Here is an 18,295-nt window from a genome sequence, read left to right on the forward strand (position 1 = left end):
AAACCAGACCAACCAGAGAAAAGATAAGAACAGCAAGCTGTCCAAATGCCAATAGATCAAATTCAGTGGAAGCCTTTTTAGATTCAATTTAAAAACTGTGATTTCAATTAGGCAGAGAAATTTGTGCTGAAAAATGGGAACTTGAATGGAATAACTGAATTGAAACAGACTTTTTTTTTATTCTCTCTAATCACAGTGTTTCATTACAACTGAAATAAAATATGAAAGTAACAAATTTCTCAAGGAATATACAAGAACGTGTCTGTGACTGATACGTGAAAGAATGAAATTTCTATATAAATATGATATAAAACCTAGAAGAAAAAAGTAGCAGCGATCATATTTGCATTAAGGACTGCCATCCAAGTTCTTTATAGAAAGTATTTCATCAAACAAGAAAAACCTATGTGATGTGTTTACATTCTTCTTAAAAAGGAAAAAATCGGTTAAGTATTTTGCATAAGGCCAGAGAGCTGACAAATCATAATATCACGATTTAAACCCAGGTGTGCTGTGCCCAGCTGTTTTGTCAGCGGAGGCTGTGGCTCTGACTACAAGGGAAACATGCCCACCCACTTCCGTTGAATTGTGCAATGATGACTTTCCAGGCTACGCCCGTCTGGGAGAGGCTGCTCTCATTCAGTGACCAATAAAATTCAATAAGATAATATCAAACATGATACAATAAAGTACTCACTGATATAAGCATTTGTAAAAATCATCCATGAGTGCTAAGATGAGCGGGTGAATGTTTGAGGAGTCACAAGATGTTTACTGTCTCAAAGCATCTGACAACACAAGACTAAAACACAGAGGGTAAGACAGCGACGCTCAGGGGAGACGTCTGGCGCACACTGTTAGCCGCACAAAGCCAGCACTGCGCTGATGGGGTGGATGCTTATCCCTCCTAAGGTGAGGCCTGAGAAAAACTCAGTACCGCTTTTTGGTGTTCCTGCCGAAAGTATATAACCTGCATCTAATCATGAGACAGCATCCGATAAACCCAAATTGAGGGACACATCATAAGTAAGTGTGTAATATTCTTGTAAAATATTAATACATCGAAATATATAAAGACTCAGCAATTGTTCCAAATTAAGTGATGCTAAAATTGACATGACAACTGATTGGAACCAGTCATCTTGGATTTTCTTTGTCTATAAAGGACATTGTAAGGACAATTGGTAAAACTTGAACTAGTCTTTATATTAAAGTGGTCCTGCATCAATGCTAATTCCCTGAATTTGTGTTCAGGTGATAAATAGTGAATTATTTAGGGAAAAAGGATCATCATATATGCACTTAAACATTTTGGAAAAATAATATGTATACTTAAATGTGGAGAGAGAACGGGGGAGTGGGTAGAGCTGTTAACATCTGGGGACTCTGAGAGAAAAGTGGTTTTGAAAAGTGTTTTGAAATAGTCTTGGTACTATCCGTAAAAGGTTTCTATCAGTCTGAAATTAAAAGTATACATTACACTATTTAAGGTGTCATTGGATATAGTAACTGAAAAGCATGAATGTCTACCATTTGACAAGAAATCATTGTTCTTAAAAAATCATGCTGGTCAAGTTCAAGAGGAACAATTGACTTAAAAAATCAGTTTTATCCCTGAAGGATACTGTGCAGGTATCTCTGCTTAGCTCTCCATAGGAAGCCATCTGGTGACAAGGTCACGGGGCCAGGGACAAAGGTGCCAAGGACGGAATTCCCTGAGGTTAATAAAAATGACTCTGCAAGTCACCTAGCAGCCAAAGCCTTACATAAATTTGAAATAGGGGCTCATTATATGCTTGTTTTGTAAGGAGGGGCCGCTCGCTTTGCCTACGCAAATTTGATTCTAAATTACGAAGAGTTTTGCCTGATTAAAGTAAGGCTCAGAAACACCTGGAATTGAAGAAGACAAAATTCTGCACACTGTCATCTGCAGAAAAATTATTTGCATGACCAAGGAATGTGTGCACTTCAGTTTTATGAGAGGACTTAATCATTTTCACCTGTAGAAAAGCTTCTCAGACACTTTCTATTTAAAAAAAAAAGATTAATACATGAACTGAAATGTTCACTCTAAAAATTCCAAGCACAAAACTTTTAAATTCATGTAATAATGCTGACATACCAAGGAAAATATAACATTAAAAGTATAATAAAAAAATTGCATGATGAGATGAATCTATTCATAAAATTACAGTGCTCACTTACAAAGCCCTCTTTAGGGAGTAAATTTATGTCACTTGTAAAAGTCCCTCAGCCCTGAAATTCCACCAGCAGAAATGCATATTTTGCCTTTTGTAGGTTTTCTTAAAATTCTTCTGTTATGAATATGTCCTAAATGGCACAAAATGTAAAGGACAGTGTGATGCACTGTCCTGTTTGTTCCTTTCAAACCCTGGCCATCGCCTCACATCGGCCGTAAATACGCCAGGGTGCACACAGAGGTCTCCTTTCTTCCTGGAGGGTTCCCAGCCTTTGAGGATGGCCTAATACGATTGCTCTGACAGGGATTATGACATATGAGTGGGCTCACAGCACGACAAAATCAAAAGTATAAAAAAATCACATCCTCACTGATAAATGTTGGGGGGCTGGCACTGGTAGTAGCTGGAGGCAGCCCCCAACCAAAACCTCGCTGGCTTCCCAGCTTTGACTGTTCTGGACCAGGCCTGGGACAAGACACAAGGACCAACCAGGAGCATGCATGTGTGGCCGGCCTCATTAAGCTTTTGTTCATCCATCTGACAAGCTCTAAAATAAGTGAACGCACATTTCCTTCCTCTCATGGACCCTCTACACCCTCTGAAAATAAAGGGTTAAACTTCTGTCTTTGGAATAAACTGATTAAAAAAAAAAAGAGAGAGAGAAGGATTTCTCTATTGATAAGGTAAGACAGTCGTGCCAACAAGTAACAAGGCAGGCTGCAGTCTGACTGTCACATCCTGAGTGATTTGGGACATGTGAACTGATTTCTCGAAGCCTTGCTTACAAATATAAATGGGCATTACCACGCCAACTCACACAGATGAGTTACTACTAAGAACATTAAATTAAATGACACAATATACATAGAATACATTAGTAAATACTTTTTCTTTATTTTTCTCATGATTTTACACACTCAACAAATGTTTATATGTGTGTATGCAAATATTTAGAAAGAAGAGGGTACAGGATATATGTGTCCACACTCCGTTTCAGACATGGAGCCCCTAACCTCCACTATGATGGTACCTCGAGGTAGCATCTTTAGGATGTCATTAGGCTTGGATGAGGTCATGAGGGTGGGGCCCCTGTGGTGAGATTAGTGCCCTGTAAGAAGAGGAAGGGACCAGACTCTCTCCCTCTTCTCTGTGTGAGGACACCACAAGTCCTTGCAAGTCAGATGACGCCTGGGACCCAGTACCCAGAATTGCGAGTGTGAGTTTCAAGACCCTGATCTGAATGCAGCACATCTGGGAAGTCTGGGAATCATGGAGGGTAACTGAGCAGCAGGATACCTCTCAGAAAGCAGAAGGAAATGAAGTGAAAAACAGGAATTGATACAACAGCTCGTAAAGCGCCGGGTCAGGATTCTGTGCTGTTGATAGACAGGGCGCATCCCCCCTTCTAAGCTCTCCTTTGCTCTGTGGTTTCCAGGTTCCCTTGTTGCCAGCATGATGGACCCCCCAGGTGACTGACGTTCAAACGAGGTGCAGAGAGTGGAAGGAAGGGCACTGGTTTCCATTGCCAGGTGTAGATAAGATCACGGGCCTTTCCGGACAGTGGCACAGGGTCTGTCTGGGGGCTCTGGGTGCAATACTGAGGCTAACAGTCTGGGGTAAAGGAGCTGACTCTGAGACCATTTGTAGCAGCTTCTCCATGATTTCTGCATTTCCAGATCTCCTTTTTTGTTTTTAGTTGATTAAACCTGTATTTAATAAGAGCTCAGTGGTGGCAGAGAAAGGTAAAAGATTTGGGCAAAGGATATCAATTACTCAGTTTATTTGGATGTTGGTGAATCATCAGAACCTTGTTGATCAGATGGAAAACTAAAGATTGAATGAAAGTGCTGGGATTCGGGGTAACAGTGGGTTAATATTAACCTTAATGGAAGTCTTGTGATAGGACACACACTTTTATCTACAAAGCTATCTAGTTCTCAAAAGCACAGAAAAAAAAAAACAACACAGAGACTAATCTACAAAATCTGTGAATGACATGACTTGGAGCAACCATGTCTATACACCAACATGATAGTGTAAGAGTTGTGATTTTAAAGATGCTAGATTGTAATATTGAGCAGAAAGCAGCAAAATGAAACTTAATACATGTTTTTTTCCTTCCAAATATTTATTTCTTTCCAAAGAACTTTACTTTGTTGCATATTCTTCTCAATTACAGTTTAAAGTTTCAGTAAGTGCTCATTCTTGCCAATGTTTTCTCAATGGTCTTTAAGGAAAAACATTCACTGATTCGACCTAGTATTTCCTGTCTCGGGATTCTGGGACGCAATTTAAAACACTCTCTGGTGTACTCACACTGTGTCTTCAGACAAGGGCGGACGCTGCAGCCTTGGTCTCAGTAGTGACATGCAACCTAAAAGCAGCACTTCAGTGATGACTCTCATAGTGTCTGTCCCACTCTGGGGAACGTCTAAGGAGGGGCTTTAAACTGAGGGGGGACAAAACTATGTGCATGACGATCAAAACAAGCTATGCAACGAGGGAACTTCTGTAAACAACCAAAGCAAGTAGCAGTAGGAAAAAATTAGAAAAACACATAGCACATCCTCTGAAAGAAATGTTATGCTCTTCTTCAAAATGATGGTTAAGAAGAAATGAATGCTGTGCAAATGTCTGTGCTATCATAAGGACAACTTTAAAGAACATGGTCATGCTTTGCCTTCAACTGTAATTATGCAAAACAAATTCATAAGAAAAAGACTGGAAGGAAATAGACAAAACTATTAAACCAAAATTTGGTAGGATAGAATTGTGATAATTTTTAAATTTTATTTTATCTAAAACATATATATATAACATTACATAAATATTTCACATATACATATATATATATTACATGTATCTTATATTCTATAGTGTAAATGATGCTATAATATGGAACTTAGTGGACAGAGAACCCCCCCGTTTACCCACACACAACATTTCCCTGTTGTGCTCCAGTCTCCATGCTGGTATTCAGTTCCATGTATGTTTTTATGTATCTGCTGATTTTCATAATGAAACATTAATCTCTTTTGAGGACAAGATTTAGGTTTTATTCATTTTCTAAAGCCCCACTTCTGAAGTGCTTTGCACAAAATGAGCACTCGATAAATACTTGTTAAACAAATAAACTGTCAAAACCAAGCGTTAATATAAAGTGTTTTGATTGAAAAACTACTATCCTCTTAGTACGTGAGGCCCAGAACGTGCACTGAACGCCCAGCAAGCACTACATTTAAATTACCAGCAAGTTTCAATTTCAGGCCAGCTTGTTTAGAAACAAAAGAAATTAAATCAATAAATCAATAAAGTGGAAAATATGACCAATCCGTGGTGACATGAGACAAAAAGGGGCTATCTGCCCTGCACAGACCCGATGTGACGCTCTGCAACAGAGTAGGATTGTTTCTATTTAAAAACCCTGAGAGGAGTTTCCCCTAGAGAGTGAGGAGGAAGAAAAATTGTAACTACCTGTGTTGTCATGAAGAACTACAAATCTATCTTGCACGCATGTTAGAAAATGTGTTCCTTACATGAGACTTGAATTATGTGCCTTACAGCACTCTGACAGTGCAACCCCGAGACATTCTAAAGAATTAAGCAATATATTCACAAAATGAAAACAAATATGTGTGGCTGTCTGTGTAAGAAAGACAGATCACAGACTGTTATTGCAATGACTAGACACGAGATGGGTATCTAAAATATATTCCAGTCTACGTAAATGGACACAGCTCTACAGGCACAGATAAATTTATGTCTCTGTAAATGTCCATGCAGCCTTTGCCTTCTCCGCCCCCAGGACACACAATCTGACTTACACAAGCAGGGGGAGGGCCCCGTAAACACAGCCCACATTCCTCAGATCTGACTGCCATTAATCACCGGTGATCCCGGGTCAGTGAATATCTGGCTGCCATAATATGGGGGAAAATACGTTTCACCCACAGACACTGGAGCTTCCAAAGAAAAATGACCCCCCTTCAGATTACAGAGACTGCAAGGACACATACCAGAGCAAACGCTGAGCAGGCTGGCCAACGTTCTAGCTGACAAGACTTGTTAAAGTACAAAGTTAAAACAAATATATGTATTTAAAAATAACAGAATCATAAAAATATTTTGATACGTTCATCACAGAGGAGATACTTAGCTGGAACTTCCCGTCCCAGATCTGCCTGGGTATCAATGCATATGGTAACAGTTAACCCTCTGGGAACTAGGCTGAGCCAACACCTCCTCAGATGAGTATCTTAATTTGTCTAAAAATTGAAATGTTACTTGTATAGAATGGAGACTTGTTGGGCTAAGACACATTAAAGAAATACTGTACCACCTTCCATAAGAGTTACATTCGGTGAAGAAGTTCTTAACTGGGGCCGCTGGTGGAGGTTAAGGCTCGGTCAGGGACAACTCCGTGTCTTTAACCTCGTGGCACAGGGGACTCTGTGCTTTGGAATCAAGAACTTAAGGCTACACTGTGGTTGTGTGACTCACCGCATAGACTCTCGGCCTGTTTACTTTTAGTGGACGGAGTTTTCCTTACGTTTAAAATAATGCCGCAGAATTGAAAAGGTTCAAAAGTACATAGCCTGCCCTATGTTAAATCATAATTGAAAAATTACGTGGCTATTGTTGTGGATTCTGCATAAAAGTGCATCTCCCGGACAACAAAAGCTTTTATGTAGGAACCCGAGAGCCCACGGGCAGCAGCTGAAGGAGCGCCCGCACCTAAGCGGCACCAACCCGACGGCCGGGTGCGCGGACCAGCAGGGCCCGCGCTGAGGCCAGCGTGCCGGGAGGAGCCCGCGGGAGGCCGGGGGCGGCGGCTTCTCGGGCGGACGGGGCTCCCTCCGCGCGCTCGCACGCGGACCCGGACAGCGGCTGCCGCGGGGCCGCTCCCGCCCGCCCCGGGGGCCGCTCTCCCCGCCGGCCGGCAGGCCGGCCGGCCCCACTGCGGAGCGGCCAGCTGCGTCCTTCCTTGCCGCTCCGTCCGTCCGGAAGGCGGGCTGATGCTGGCAGGCCCTCGGCCCGCACTGCCTCCTGCTTCCCCCTCCCATCCCCCGAGGGGGTCCCCTTCGGTGTTCCGTGCCCACCCTCCTCGGGAGAGCCGGCCGGTCGGGGTGGGCTGGTTCCAGCAGCTCTGTCCCCTGCGGGCCTGTGGTCCCATCGCAGGGCCGCTGTGGACTCCTGGCCGGGGAGCCGCTGTTGGCTTCAGCCCCGGCCCCTGGCCTCGCGAAGCGGGGCAGAAGTCTCGAGCTTTGTCAGCCCAGCACCGCCTTTGCTATCTCTGCAGCGTTTCCACATGACCCTCTTCCAAAGCGAACACAGCTCCATCCATTCAGTAACTGAGTCCAAAACCCTTATTAAGTGTTTATGTCCTAACAACTTAGTGGCCACTGGAAAAAAATAATACACGTAAGCTGGAGGATAAATAATATTTTTATTTGTAGTTAGATAACTGCCATTACTCAGTAGTGGGAAATATGCACCTGTTGGGCATTGCACAATTTCTTAATCCTCATTTCTTGATCCACATGGATTTTTAACGCATGTGTTTTTGTCACAGCAAGCACCAAAACCCCCGCTTTGCAAAGATGTGACGTTACTGAAAAGAACACAGTGCGATCTAATGTTGAAACCACCAATTATTCAAGCTAGTATTTTAGCAGATGTCAAGTATCTTTGTGCTGCCTTCAAAAATTTAAAATATCTTGTAGTGCCCACCCCTCCACCCCCAGTGAGTTCGCTTGGTCCCCAGGGGCACCTTGATATAGCTTCTGAACCACGATAATAAGGAAAATGTAGGTTACATGATACACAATAACCTAAGGATGCTTAAATGAATATAGTACATTTTTTCTCAGAAGGGAGTAGCGGGCAGGGCAGAGATGCATTGTGTTAGGGAGGGTTCACTCCAGTTAATTATGAACTACAGTAACAGTTATAAGAGTTGTAAGAAAAATTAATCCCTGAGGAAGAGTCTACCGAAGAGCTCAGTGTGAAAGGATGGATGAAAAGTGCGCTGAGATGCGTGAAGAGTCAAGGTCGCCCTGCAGTGACACGACAGGAGTCGTTACTGAACGTGGTTTTGGATGGGGCTGCACCATCAGAGACATAACTATTGGGCTGATGATGGGGACGTGCTAATGGGACGCCCCTCCTGTCGTCCAGGTACAAGGGGGGAGGACGCTCTCCCCGGTCTCCTTGGAACTTGCGCCATCAATCGGGACCTTCCCCTCTTCATCTGTAGCTTGAACACTGCCTTCTCCAGTCACTTCTTTCCATCAGCATAAACACAAACCCATTGAAATCTGACTGCTTCCTTCTCACTCTGGCAAGTGATGCCCGTTCGTGCTCAATAGTCTCCATAACACAAACCCAGTGGGCACCTGTCATTATCTCACCAAATTCTCAAAACCGTGCCCCCACTCCCTGTCCTTCCTTCTGCCTCCTGTTTGTTTCTTCTCCCTGGACACATCTTCATCTCCTCTGCAGACTTCTCTACGTCTGTTATCCCTTTAAATTCCCTTCATAGCTTCGCACAGCCCTCTACTCGCTCTGTAAATGTGGCCCGTCCTCTCCTCAGGCTCTCCTCCTACTGACCAGCCTCTGGTCCAGCCAGGCTCCCACCCACACCTACCCGCAGTCACACTGAACCTGCTGCCACGCCTCACCTTGCCACGCTCTTCCATGCCGCTGTGCCTCTCCACATGGATTCCCTCCCTCCCGGACGGGCCGCAGGACCTGTAGAGCCCAATGCAAAATGAAAAAGCGGGGCCCCTTGGCCAAAAATTATCAAGAATTTCAAGATGATGACATCAGAGCATGAAGCCAAGCACAGGTCCCCTCTGATGTGACATCACTCACAGCCAGCTCATCCTCATCCTCTCCTCACCCTTTGGCACCCATCTCACGCTGCCTCTCCTCCAGGGGCCTGCCTGACCGTGTGACCCACCGGTCTGGGTGGCCGTGTGTCCTCTAGGCCCCACTCCTGCGCACACCTCGACCCCATTCTTCTCATCCTCCGTGGGTGCTGGTTCCTTGCCCACTTTCCTGACTGCACTGCGACATCATTAACAGTGCGTCTCTGAAGCTCCAGCACTCCGGACCGTGCCTGGTAAAATTCAGTCCCCAGTGAAAGTAAGTAATGGGATGCGGGCAAAGGATAGAAAGAAAAATGTACATAGGACATAGATCTGGACAATGAGACGGATAAGAAACAAATCCAAAGATACGATTCTATGTGGACTGGATGACAGTTCAAGCAAGCAGAATGGAGAGGGAAATGACAAACTGAGGGGGGGCGATTCTTAAGCCTAGATTTGCTTGAAGATCCAACAAATCTGACCTCCACGTACACGATGCTTATTCAACTAGTTCCAAAGTTTACATACAAAATCCCAAATGAGGAACAGGAGCATGACCTTCCACCTAGGTTAATCCTACCAAAACCGAAAGTGCACGTACAGCTTTTCAGACCTGTCCTGTTGGTGCCTGCTGTTTACCCTGTCCCTGGAGGGGAAGAGGATGCAGCACTGGAGGAAGCTTCACAAAGTCCACCTCTACCATTTATTTCCAGCGAGCGCCCACCCACTGCCGTGTGGACCTTTCCAGATAAGACGCATGGTTGGGGGGGAAGGTGCAACAACTCGCGTGCCAAAGCACACGGTGGCTCCAGACCACAGCGTCCATTTCACACGCACACGATGGCACTGCTGAGCCAACGGAACGTCACAGCCGGGGCCAGGACGCTCTGCATCCTGCTCAGAGCATCACGGCGGTTTCCTTAATATCTGGTCTTAATTGAATTCCATGAAATACGTGTCTCATAAAACCTGTGCCTAAAAATATCTTGCGCTTGGTCATCCTGCTATCCAATTGGCTACAAGTGAGCCTCCACATTATTTTCTTTTTAACAAAGGAGTGTACTGCTGGCAGGAGCAGCGCAGCAAGTGCCCAGAGCACGATGCCAGCATCATCCAACTCAGAGGTAGAGTTTCATACAAGAAATTGGTCTCTAGAGCCTGAGGGGGCAAGATGACCACAGGCAACTGAAGGATTAAATATTGTTAGTGTGAGAACAGTTTAAAAGTGTGTGCATTGTGTGCTCTACATAGGACTGTGAGTAGATTTAATTACAGAAAATAGTCAAAAATAAAGGAAAGAAAGGGAAGTGTGCGACTGTGGAAGGAGCATATCGGGTTCCTCTGGCTGGTCCAGCATCGGGGGCAGAACAGGATAGATGGCAGCCGCTGTCCACGTCCTGACGGCCCTGGAATGATTTCGGCAGACGTTGTGGGTCAGACTTCTGTCGTCACGTGTGGTCTGGACACTGTCCATTTGTATATTCAGTCTCTCAATAGCAATGAACTCCCAAGAAGATCTCATAAGTAGCTGTAGTAAAACTGAGGTATCACAGGATTTACCATACAGCAGGAGGAAAAATGAGGCACCGAGGTGCCACCTGTGAGCGCCTACTCTGCTGCGAGAACCACCTATGGCACTTGATGTTATATATTTGAAACTGAAAACAAGAAATTTATATTACTGACCCTACACTGAGGTGGAGAATATACCCACAAGGTCTGAATTTGTCCAAGAACAGAGAGAAAGATCTTTTAAATGGTGCAAAATGCCTGACAACCACCATCCACCCTGAGAGAGAAAGAGTTTTTACTACTGCTTCCCTCAGAAGCACTAAGAAATTTTATTTCCCCCATCAAATACCCAGGAGAATCTCTGTTCCTGTCCCGCTGACCCACACTGTACGCCATGCATCTCCCCGACATGAATGGAAGGCGGTGCTGCTGCCATGTCGGTCAACAGTTTAAACCCGAGCCCCACGCCCACCTAGACCCAGTGTTGGAGTCAGGGTCCTAGAAGCGCATGGACTGCCTGGGGTCGGGGGCTGAACCGTGTGGAAACGAAATAAATTGGGAGAGCTACAGGGAGAAGAAGGGGTGGGTATTCAGCAAGAAACTACAGTGTCCAGTAGAATAAAAGAAGATCTCCGTATGTTAGCACTTACAACATGGAATAGCAGAGAGGGTGTTACCAGTGATCACACACTCTGTCATCTTAAAACATTTTTAAAATATCAATTTTTGTAATTTTCTTAAAGGTTCAGTTTACATGATCTTAAATTTTTTACTTCTTAATGTTTTAATAGATTAACATTATTCTGATTAATGAAATAAACTGACTTTCAATGCCAAAAGAAGTTGGAAAACACAGCAAAATTTAGAATTGCCAATAATCGCTGTGCTCAGGGAAAACCAGAAATAATATTTTTGGTCTGTTCCCTCCCAGTATGATGTATGTGTGTATTATGTTATTATTTAAAGCACCAGTTTTCAGCTATGATTACATGCCCTAATTTTTAAGTTATAATTCACTAATATTGTATTTCATCTTTGTTAAATATTTTTCTTATCTTCTATGTTATTTCTAACTCCTTCAGCCGGATGTTTATTTTATTCTATTCATTTTTTATTCCATAATATTAACTTTTAAGGTTTTTTTTTTTAACGTGGCCTTGACCACACTGAACGCATTTTCAGAGAGTCCCCGCTGCTGATGTTTTACAGATTTCACTTTCCATTTACCCTATAATTAATTAGCGTAATAACTTATAACATTAAAATGCTAGAATTGTTCTTTTGTTATGTTACCTTTTTATTATTATTTTACTGCATTGTGTTTTAGAAAAACATGGCTTGTGAAATTTCTGCTTTGGGGGAAACAGATCATTTGTTACACAGAATATCAAGTACTCCTGGTGACATGAGGTCATTTCAGTATTCGTGGCTTTTCTAGGGGGCATAGAAAGGCAGTTCTATTCCTTTGAGGACAGTGTCCAGCGTGGCCATCAGAGGTAGGGTTTTTGGAAGCAGAGCCTGAGGTGAGTCTGGTCTGCACTCTTATCTTAGGGTCGACACCTGGGGGAAGGAGGCGAGGAGGCAGGAATGGGCTGAGGACAGAGTCATATTCGAGGCAGGTTCAAAGGGAGGGAAACTGTGGGGCCAGCACTGGTCACGGAGGCTCGGAGTGGAGGGGAAAGGCCAGACTTTATACCCCCAGGAAGTCGATGGAACCAAGCTGCCCCCAAGAGAGGTGTGTGTGCCTGAGGACGGTGTCGCTGCAGATGAGACAGACTGAGCAGCTGACCAGGAGGGCTGGGTGCTGACCGCTGGGCAAAAGTCACCCTTAGAAGGTGAGGGGGCTGTCTCCGTGCTGCCCACCACACATGTTAAAACAGCCCCGTGAATTCTGTTACTCAGATTTTCTATATTCTGGGCCCCAGAAATATTTATTCTGCCTACTGGTTTTATCAAAAACTGGGGAAACCTGTTGAAGCTCCTATTTTTTGTCAACGTTGCCTCGCATTTCTTTAAAAAAAAGTTAAAGCTGGGGGGGAGGGTATAACTCAGTGGTTTAGAGCACATGCTTAGCATCCTGGGTTCAATCCCCAGTACCTCCATTAAATTAACTAACTAAATAAACTTAACTACTCGCCCCACAAAATAGAAATAATTAAAAGTTAAAAAATTAAAAATTAATTAAAAATAAAAAGCTTTGACAGACTAAAAAGTTAAAAAAAAAAGTTAAAGCTTTTCACCTTAATTTCAGCTAACAAAAAAGTGGAATAATCATCATACAGAGACTCCCCACAGCCCCTTCCCTCTGTTTCTCCATTATAACCACAAAATGTGACCACGATCAGAAAGTTAACGTCAGTGAGGTGCCATCCACGAAGCTACAGGCCTTATTTGAATTTTGCCAATTATCCAACTATTTCTCTTTCTTGTAGTTGTTCCAGGAGCTCGTCCCAGACCCCTGCTCCTCCAGTCCGGGAGCGCACGTCGGCCTTTACTGGTGCCTCAGGACCCTGGCGTGTTGACAGGTACCGGCTGGTTACTGTCTAGGATGCCCCTCAAGTCAGGCCTGTTTCGGGGTAATTTCTAATTAGGGTTTTTTTTTTTTTCGCACTAGAAATCCACGGACTGTGCGCCCTTCTCAGCGCATGGGGGTCACGAGGTACACGGCGCTGACACCTCCCATTACTGCAGGGGTCACGTCACTCTCATTACTTTGATAACCTGGATAAAGTACAGTTTTAATTTCTCCCTCTGTCATGAGAGAGCACCCTGTGTGGCGACACCTTTAGAATGTTTAAGTATTCTGCGTCTCTTCGCACTTTTGCCTCTTTTTAGCATCTGTGCTAATTCTTTGATTGCGGTGGTTGTAAACGGTCACTTTCTTTTTCATCATTGGAAAAAGTTTCCCTTCTTCCCCACTGGTTTATTTATTTGATCATTTATATCAGGAGAGACTCATGGATATTTGTTTTATGTGAGTTATAATTCATGACAGTCATTAATTATTTTGAGGCTCGCATTGTCCTGCATTCTCCTTGCATTTATATTTTCTCTACCTTTTATTACATGCTCTTTAGCACAATTTCTGCTTTTCTCAGATTTTCTAATTTTATTGACCTGATGAAGTCTGCTAATAACAATCCAATAAGTTTCTGCATGTATTTATGTGATACAGTTTAACGAAGCCCACTGCTCTGTGCCTACAAAGCGATTTTTCAAAACATTATAAAAAATGTAGTGAATTACTAACATGTACCGAATTCCTTTATTTCAATGGCCTTTCTCACTACCAGTTCCTTCCACGTCTGTAAAAAAAATAATATTACTCATTCTTCCAAGAAAGGGCATTAAAGCACTAGAATATCACACATAAAACCTATTTTATCTGACTGTTACACGTATAACCTATTCAGGGCAGCATTAACTCTAATCACTCAGAACTGTAAAATCAGCAACACAGGGAAATAAAATCTAGTTACCTTAGATCACTAGCAAGAAACCCCTCCCCGTGCACTGTGACAGTCAAGAGAAGACAGTCCTCGTTATTCCCGTAAAGTTTACTGCCCTGAACACTATCACGTCTGCCAAGACTACTGCGACCCCTGCTTTGTCTCCGTCTCCATGTGCTCATGTTAGGGCACGGCCTCATTCTTCTGGGCTGATGCGGTTCTCCCCACAGACGCCAGATTCCTCTGGTCACTTTAATAAGAGGAAGTGTACACACCCACACGTGAGTCACCATCTGACTCAGAGCTCCTCATGTTTGTTTCTGACAAATTACTATCAGTTACTATGTAGACAGCTTATGGTGGTGACGAGAATGAACCTGGAAAGGATATGGTTTTGAGGTTTATAAAGTAAACCCAGCTAATGTTGGTCCTGACTAATAAATCAACATCTAATGCTCTGCTATCAAATACTAATTAATTCTCCCTTTCCTCCCTCATATTAGTTTAGTGTCATTCCAAGCCTTTAGAGGAGCGTGCTTGCAGCTTTCGTTGAGAACGCTCTTATGCCTTGCCAGAGATTTTTATTAATTGCTGTAAGTGCAGTGAATTTGGACAGCCAAATTTAGAAAAGAAAGATGAGTTTGGAAGACGGTTCTCCCCTCTGGCAAGTATGATATTTCAGGATGTCAATAAATCTTTTTGAACCCAATAGAACTGGAAGTAATTTTTTCACATCTTTTTTTAATACTCAGTCTGGTAATCCAATTACAAGGATTCTTATATTCCAACGTTCATATTAGCATCAACTTCAAAATACAAAATAAAATAAATGCAACAAATTAGTTCAGTATTCCTAGCCATAATAATATATTTCACTCTGTTGACAAAGACTATGTTTGTATGTGATTTATATTCACATGGGGGCAAAAATATCCAATAAACATTTTAAAACTCTTGTAGCCAGTTGACTCTCTTGTGTACAATCACAAATATCTTTTTTGGATATTTTAATTTTTTCTGAGTTTATTGATTTGAAAACCACATGGTGGAGTCTTTCTTTTAACGATATATTCTAGTGAGGAATTAAACAGAAAGTCAAAATGCTGTATCATTTGAATGCTGATAACTATTATGTGGACTTAAATACCTTGGTCATTCATCATACTTTGCTTTGTGTAAAGTGTGAAAACAATTACTCTCCTCCAACTTTCTTCCGTGTACGTTAACAGAAAAACTCGTTATAAAGCAGGAAAGACCCGACGAGTGCTAACTGCCCCAGATGCCCGTGAGGGTCTGCAGCGGTGGAGTCTCTCGGAGTCCACGGCCAAAGCCACATTAAGTCAAGATCAGGAGCTGGAGAGGGTGGGGGCCAGACAAAGACGGATGACTTCCATGGGGAGGCATGACTTTCCCAATAACTTGGGTCAGAAACAGTGCAGCTCTGGAATGTTCTGTCTTTCCAAACAAACTAGCTTTTGTGCATGCAGATTGTCTACTGAGCTTTTTCAAACAGTTCAAGATTTTAGAAATACGAAACGGTTTTTGGACATCATGACATGCTTGGAAAGAACACCTCACTTTAGTCTCTGTCACGACCTGCAGCGAACGCAGGAGCTCCCAGGCCCTGCGGCTGAAGTGGCGAACGAATCAGAGGGTCCTGCAGTCGACCGTGACCTTGGGTGTTCGATGTGCAGCCTGCCTAAGGCTGGCTCAGCTATTCAGCTCAGACACAGGACCCACTGGTCCCTTACGCTGCTAAGCTAGGATGGGGGAAAGGACTTGAAATAATGCTGTATAAACTACGTGATAAAAATACTACAGTTGTTCGGGGAAACTATTATTTTAACACCACCAAGGTAGCATTTGGCAAAGCACCTTCGAAAATGTGTTAACAATATGAACAGGGGCAAAACCCATCCACTCGGCACACTGGGCTCAATGTGTGTTAGGTTCAAAGAACGACAAACAGCTGTAAAGTCTGTTGGCCAAGGGTTACCATGCCTTTTAAATGACAAGTGGCCAGAGGTTACTGCAGGCGTAAGCTTTGCTAGAAACTGTTCATTTAAGAACTAGATGCTCAAATACATCAATTCTGTTAGGGACACTGAGAAAGGCAGGGAAAAACATAAAGCACAGATCCATCTTTCCTTTAGGTTTTATTTAGATTGCTGGATGAAAATATGTGAAACTGTTTCATCTTTTAGCTTCTGTTTTATCAGTGAAACAGAACTTAAAGAGTTCCCTAGACATTATACGGAACAATATAAACTGGGTAAGGAGTCATTATCTCTAAATACCCATAGAATTTTCTACCTACTCAGTAACATTTTCATGTTCCTCTGAAATTCTTACAACTATATAATTATATATGAAAACAATTCTCCTTGTTTCTTAAGGGAATTCTCTTCATATCCAACTTTATTAGGAGAGAGTTAATATTTCTAGGACCTTTGGCTTATATTAAAAACAGAGACTCCTAGGGGAAATTTTAGCTCAAAAGGTCTCATTCTCATGACTTTAAACTGCATTTAAGAAATGACATGGGAGATACACTGTTAAATTTCTAGCAGGTCTTTTTATAGCACTGAGCACCAAATGTCTTGTGATCGAGATGCTTGTACTCCTGCTGTGTCTTCTACGAATGTATAAGGGGCGTAGCGTTACTTTCCTTGTTATCTTCCTATCCCTCTGCAGCAGAATTTCAGAGAGTAGATTCCTTGATGTTAACAGGTTTTAAGAATAATGAGGTGTCTCTATCATTTAAGCAAAGAAAATCTGGGTTAAGAAAATTTAAACAGATTTTTAAATGTAATATCCTATAACTCTTCAAAAGTTGAATACGTTCTGATGTGAACCCTACATGTTCTTGACTGCCTGGTAACGCATTGGGCTGCTGCCACAGTAAAGACACAGAACATTTCTTCACCCCACAAAGACCCTTTGTGCCTCACCCCAGACCCATGTAGTTACTGCTTTGTGTTCTATACATACAAAAGTTTTGCCAGTTTTAGAATGTGACACTAATGGAATTATAGCGTATCTTCTTTTGTATCTGTCTTCCTTCACTCGTGAAAGTGTTTTTGATCTATACGTTATTAATAAAAACAAGACATTCAGTACACTATTCTCCTGGGTGAGGAGGCCACAGTTTGTTGATTTGCTCTTTTAGTAGGTATTTGTGTTGGCTTCAGTCTAGGCTGTTAAGTACAAAGCTACCATGTACAAGTCTTTATTGACACGCTTTAATTTCTTTTTGGTAAATACTGAGGAGTAGAATTGTTGAGTCATTTGTTAAGTACATGTTTAACTTCTGAGAATCTTCCAGGTCGTTTTCCATCCCCACCAGTGACCTACGAGATTTCCTGTTCCACATACTCATCAGCCCTGAGTGCTGTCTTGTTAATTTGAGCAAATCTACTGTGTGAATATTTTATTCCACAAATTCTGGGTTTTTTTGATTCTAGAATTGACATTTGAAATAAAAATAAAAACTTTATTATTTTTACTTCTTTTAATACTTATTCTCATTCACTGAACACATTTTGATTGATTAAAAATACATGTAACGGCTGCTATACATTTTTATCTATTATTTGAAATATCTGGTTCATCTCAAGATCAGACTCTCCTGATTTCCTTTTCTTCTGAGAATGTGATCCATTTTCCTGATCCTTCATATGTCTGTTAACCTTGGCTTATACCCTAGGGATTATGAATACTAACTTAAGGAGATTCTGGATTCTGTAACATTTCGGTGATGAATATTGTTTCACTCTACTTTCTCCTTCAGAAGTACAATTAACCAAAATTTATTTTTATATGTTGTATAAGTTATTCATCAGAAATTTTTATCGAGGTACTACTGGTCTGTAACATTATATAAGTTTCACCTATGCAGCATTATATTTTTGCTTCTGTTTACACTACGGTGTGTGTGCTCACTGCCAAAAATTTAGTTTCTGTCAACCACACAGTTGTTGATCAGAAGTTTTCAGCAGTGACGACTCTTTGCTATTCGTTTGGGTTTTCACGTCTAACATAGTCAAGGAGCTCCAGCTCAAGGCAGCTAAGTAACCACACAGAAAACAAACTCCAAGTAAACGCTAAAGGCCTATAATTTTAGAATTTCGTTTGTTAGAACTAACTCAAATATCTTCACATTAGAAACAAAAATAAAAAAATCAGTTGTCACTAATTAATCAGTTTGTAAGTCAAAGTACCAGCTATGATGGACTGTTAAAAATGAATCAACAAAAATATT

The sequence above is a fragment of the Camelus bactrianus genome, chromosome 35, assembly GCF_048773025.1.
Source record: "Camelus bactrianus isolate YW-2024 breed Bactrian camel chromosome 35, ASM4877302v1, whole genome shotgun sequence".
Taxonomy (NCBI): Eukaryota; Metazoa; Chordata; class Mammalia; order Artiodactyla; family Camelidae; genus Camelus; species Camelus bactrianus.